Raw genomic sequence first — 6000 nt, forward strand, 5'->3', positions numbered from 1 at the left:
ATCCTAACGTTCTAACCACCTCGATCTGCGCAAAAATGATTTCGAGCATCTGTAGCAAAACACTTATTCCGGATAAAAAAATCAGCATAAAACACGATGAGATCGTTGCCGTCCGGTACCTACTACGTGGGTTATCACATGACCTCAAGAAAAAGCAGGTTAAAGGAACAGGGTGAAAGTAATTTTGAAAACTATGCACAAATTTATGGACTGAGTAAAAAGCAAACTCTCAGCAGGTGTTCGTAAAAAGTGCGAGGCCTAGCCTAAGTAGAATATATATATATATATATATATAAGGGAAAGAAGTGTATACCTAAGGGCTCGTTTTTCCGTGTTTTTAACACAATATTAATGAGATATAACAGACAGTAATGCCAAGGAATGCACAAGGGAAGTTATTAAAACCAATGGAATGTAAATAAGAAGAAAGAAAAGTGGATGAAAAAATTACCAACTGTGAGCAGGAATCGAACCTACGACCTTCAAATTACGCGTTCGATGCTCTAACCACTGAGCTATCACAGCGGCCCTCCCTCCATCCACTTTTTTTGGGTTTATCTGTGAATTTAGAAGGGACAATTAATCAGCTGCCCGCTCATAATAAGTTCACGTGCTACGTGACGCCAAACATGCGCATAAGAGTGTTTTCACACTCGTTGTTTGGCTTATAGATGGCGCTGACTGTCGCTCCAACTTCTAAATTCACAGATAAACCCAAAAAAGTGGATGGAGGGAGGGCCGCTGTGATAGCTCAGTGGTTAGAGCATCGAACGCGTAATTCGAAGGTCGTAGGTTCGATTCCTGCTCACAGTTGGTAATTTTTTCATCCACTTTTTTTTCTTCTTATTTACATTCCATTGGTTTTAATAACTTCCCTTGTGCATTCCTTGGCATTACTGTCTGTTATATCTCATTAATATATATATATATATATATATATATATATATATATATATATATAAGGCCTATATGCAGAAGAATAACTTCGGTTGCTGCAAGGTTATAAATATGAAAGTAGATGCGCTTTCACATAACAACTGTTTATTGTGCCGACGTTTCCACGGGAACCCCGTCTTATGCCTTGAAAAAGATGAGGTTCCCGTCAAAACTTCGGCACAATAAACAGTTGTTGTGTGAAAGCGCATCTACTTTCATATATATATATATATATATATATATATATATATATATATATATATATATGAGATCTAACAGACAATAATGCCAAGAAAGGTATGAGGAAGTTATTAGGTCAATTGTAATGTAAAGTCACATAATAGTTACATTTACATTACAATTACACTGCAATTGGCCTAATAACTTCCCCTATACCTTCCTTGGCATTATTGTCTGTTAGATCTCATTATTATTGTGTAAAACACGAAAAACGAGCCCTTAAGTATACACTTGTTTCCCTTATTCATTAACGAAGGTCTCGTACTAGTATACTTGGTGCCTTAGATTGTATATGAGGGACTATTGGTCAGCGGCCAGTTATGAATAAGTTCACGTGCTACGTGACGCTAAACAGGCTCATAAAGAGTGTGCCACACTCACCGAAATGGCTACCAGGGGCGCTAATCGACACTCCCGCGTTTAAAAATTGACATAGATACCCAATAAAGTGGCTGGGGGATAGCTGTCGTGGTAGCTCAAGTGATAGAGCACCGAACGCGTTAATCGAAGGTCGCAGGTTTGGATCCTGGCATTATTGTCTGTTAGATCACATTAATATTGTGTAAAACACGAAAAGCGAGCCCTTAGGTATACACTTGTTTCCCTTATAAGTATATATATAAATATATATTTATATATATATATATATATATATATATATATATATATATATATGCAACGTATGAAGTGATGGTTGGTAGAGGCAGAGAAGGAGGAAGTGCAGAACAGAATAAACATGGGCTATGAGCCAGGCCACGTCCCCCATTCATCATAGCGTCACACGAGCCGACAGGATGAAGACCTCGCAACCACTTCATCGCCCGGCCATCATCATCGAAGACCTCAGCGAGGCACAGTGACCGAACGCAGACCACAGAAGAACGCGGACCACCAAGACCACCAAGACCACCAAGCATCATGACAGCAGCATCAGACGACCTTGACATCCCTAAGTACACCGGATCAGTGGACGACGGACCCGTACAGGACTGGTTCAACCTGTTCGAGCTCCATGCCGCCGCTGCATCGTGGTCGGAACGGAAGATGGTTACGAACTTCAACGACTACGTCTCCGGTGAGGCATTTAAATTTTACCTAACTCACATATTCGAGAACGACGAGTCATGGCGAAAAATCAAAAAGGAGATGATTACCCGATTTGACGACTATGACCAAGACCTACTCATTACCAACCATCTAGACACAACCGCACACTATCGTCAATTTTCTAAGCAGTCCTCAACCCTTCGAAAGCCCAGCGCGCATCGACAACTGCCTCAAGACGAAGTGGCACATGAGTTTACTTACAGAAGGCCATGCGTATATTGAGAAAAACCCAACCACCAAGCGCGCCTCCCTTCTGCGCGAAAGACAGCATTTCCGAAGTCATCGCTTCAGCATATGACACGACACGTTGCTCAACCACCTGATGCCCTTCACTCTTCGTCTCGCATGCGTGGTCCACCACCTACGTTTCGTCACGTGGTTCTTCAAGCGCTCCTAACGCTCCCCACTTGCCTTATAAGGACGCCTTGCTCATGGTAGACCAGCTGACGCATGGAAAAAATACCGAACAACGTCATGACTACTCGAAGAGTGAAAATCCTCGTTTTACATCACTTCGCTCTTTCGTCGCTCACAACGCCCACCTCACGTCTCACACGCCCACTACGGCCGGGATAGAGCTTCGGAACTCCGAATATGCTCAGCCAAGTCCAGGGCCAACCGTCCACATTCATGCGTCAGAACAGCTTACCTCCAAAGTTGCGGACACAGAGAAACAGCCCCAAGTAAAATCTGACCAAACCAAGTCTCTCGCAGCGTCACCGTCGAGTTCACAGCAACCCGACAGCCCAACCAACACAGGAGGCTCGGAAGGATCAACTCCGAAGCTCTGCCCTGTGCCAGGAACGCCCATCAAGAATGGCGTTGCAACAGCCTCAGCAGATTTTTCTGCCGGTTCTGGCGCACTATCTTCATTGTCTGACTCAAAACGCGACACCCTAACAAGTATCAACTATTTGCTGGTCACGTCAACCTACAAAGAAAAGCGGGCTCATGGTTCCAAAGGAAGTCCACCTCGTCAGACAGTGCAACATCAGCAATGCCAACAAAAGCAACAAGAGGAACCCCAACAGCTAAAACGCCCACACCAACATCGGCAACGAACAATTAAAACTACATCGCGAGGATACTTGCGGCCTGAAGAGTGTCGTGATCAACATACACTAAAGAAAAGACTGATTCCGCATCTGAGCAGTCTTCGCAGAAAGAAACGCCAAGGCACTTTTCCGCACCAGCGTTCAAGATTGCGCCTTCGGTCTAGACATCTGCGTCATCACCATTGTAAACTCCCCAAGAGCCATAAAACAACCGCTTGTGCTCTGCAGGAACACAAGCAGCGCCTAATCAGCCACGATCAACGGGCGCGCAAATTGCATGCACGACGTTTGTATGACCCACGACAAAAAATGCGACGCCTACGAAACATTCAATCCTACAAAGCGTTCCAACCTCGTTCGTTCTTTGCAAGAATACCGACTGTATTTCCATCTGTTTCCATGCCCAAAGCGTTTTTGTGTTATCCAGGACGCAACCACCAGCCTCGCCCACCAGAACTCCTGCGTTAACCGGACTGCTGCACTTTCCCCTGAAGTCTTTGGATGTTTACGGAACCCCCTGGAGCATAGAACCAATTGTGAATTTTTGACATTTGTAACTTCTTAACCTCTACTTGTTAACTTTTTCTTGTTCGTAATCCATGCCTTCTTTCGGGGGTAGGGGGAATCGTGTAACGTATGAAGTGATGGTTGGTAGAGGCAGAGAAGGAGGAAGTGCAGAACAGAATAAACATGGGGTATGAGCCAGGCCACGTCCCCCATTCATCGTAGCGTCACATATATATAATAAAATAGAGGTGTTGTACATCGAGAAAGGTTCAGGCGCAGCTTGGCGAAATGTGCTTTATCAGGCAGGTCTGGCTAATGGCGAGCGGCGTGCGCAAGCTATTACTACAGCCACCAATCATCATCGGCTTCTTCGCTACCAGCAGAGCGTCGGTTATTCAGATTCATTACAATTACTCCCCGCAAAATAAGGAACCATCCTGGCGACCTATGGACAAATAAACACGAAAGGATCGTAGCAGGGCTTAAGTCTCGAGACGGGGACAATTTCTTGGCCACGACGACGTTGGTCAGAAGATGGTTTCAGTGGCTCAATGAGATAATTCAGTGCTGACGTTTTTTGTAGCCCACAATATGGGCCATGATACTTGGGGACCAACTTGATAGAAAGGCGAGGTGCAGCAGAAGGGACATGCAGCCAGACGAGTGAACCTGGATCGTAGGAAGTAGTGTTATTTGATGCGTCATGGTGGTGATTTGGCGTCCTTGGTCTTGGGTTGTGAATGATCTTGCCAGTTGGCGGCATTCTTCAGCGTATGTAGCGGCTTGAGACAAAGTCGTGGACTCTGAGGAGTCAGGTTTGTACGAAAAAATGGTGTCCATAGTGCAAAAAGGTTCGCGTCCGTAAAGGAGGAAAAAAGGAGAGAACCCAGTAATGCTTTGAATGGCGGTATTATAGGCGAACGTGATAAACGGGAGCACTCGGTCCCAAATGAAGTGGTCTGACGAGATATACATAGACAGCATGTCACCAAGGGTGCGGTTGAAGCGCTCTGTCATTCCATTGGTCTGGAGATGATAGGCGCTTGTAGTGCGGTGAACGACGTGGCACTCACGCAGCAATGCTGTGTTGACGTCTGACAAGAATACGCGACCACGATCGCTCAGTAACTCCCGAGGTGCTCCATGACGTAATACGATGTTGTGAAGAACGAAAGTCGCAACGTCTTTTGCTGTAGACGAGGGAAGGGATGAAGTTTCGGCATACCGTGTGAGATGGTCGACGGCAACTATGATCCAGCGGTTACCGTCAGCAGTGTCGGGAAGGGGACCATAGATATCGATGTCGACGTGGTCGAATGGTCGGGATGGGCATGGTAAGAGTAACAAGGTACCGCTGGCGTGATAAGGGGGAGTTTTTCGTCTCTGGCACGTCAAGCAGGCCCGAACATATTTTCGTATAAAACGATACATGCCACGCCAGTAATATCAGAGATGTATGCGAGAATAAGTTTTCAGTAAAGCTGCGTGGCCACATTGAGGGTCGTTATGAAACGTGGAACAAATTTCGGATCGCAGATGACGTGGAATAACGAGTAGCCACTGACGTCCACCGGGTGCGTAGTTGCGTCGGTACAGCACGTCGTCGCGAGTGGCGAAGTGCTCGACTTGCCGACGCAATGTGCGAGAAGGGTGAAGCCAACCGCCTAGCTAGGATGTCTAGAATCGATGCAACCCAAGGGTCCTTGCGTTGCTCAGATGGCATGTCGGCGATGGTGATGACAGTGGCATCACAGGTTAGACTTTCGCAGCTGTCCGGGTTAGGGAGTTGAAGCGAACGGGATAGGGCGTCTGCGTCCGAATGTTTCCGGTCGGAGCGATAGACCACGCGAATATTATATTCTTGGAGGCGTAATGCCTATCGGGCGAGGTGACCGCTTGGATCCTTCAGTGACGACAACCAGCAGAGGGCGTGGTGGTAAGTCACGACGTCAAAAGGGCACCCGTACACGTAAGGTTGAAATTTCTCCATCGCCCAAATAATAGCGAGGCATTCCTTTTCAGTAACGGAATAGTTGATTTCGGCTTTGCTAAGAGTTCGGCTTGCGTAGGCAACCGCGTACTCATGAAAGCCGTCTTTCTGCTGTGCAAGAATAGCGCCTAGCCCGACACCACTGGCGTCGGTGTGGATCTCTGT

The 6000-nt window shown here is 46.4% G+C and overlaps 1 non-coding gene across 1 annotated transcript; it reads left to right on the top strand.

Annotated features, from left to right (window-relative positions):
• The first annotated feature begins 740 nt into the window (after positions 1–740).
• Positions 741–813, top strand: TRNAT-CGU (transfer RNA threonine (anticodon CGU)). Its single transcript has one exon. It is a non-coding gene; the product is annotated as a tRNA-Thr (tRNA).
• Positions 814–6000: the final 5187 nt, after the last annotated feature.

This window comes from Rhipicephalus microplus, chromosome 3 (assembly GCF_043290135.1).
Source record: "Rhipicephalus microplus isolate Deutch F79 chromosome 3, USDA_Rmic, whole genome shotgun sequence".
NCBI classification, from domain to species: domain Eukaryota; kingdom Metazoa; phylum Arthropoda; class Arachnida; order Ixodida; family Ixodidae; genus Rhipicephalus; species Rhipicephalus microplus.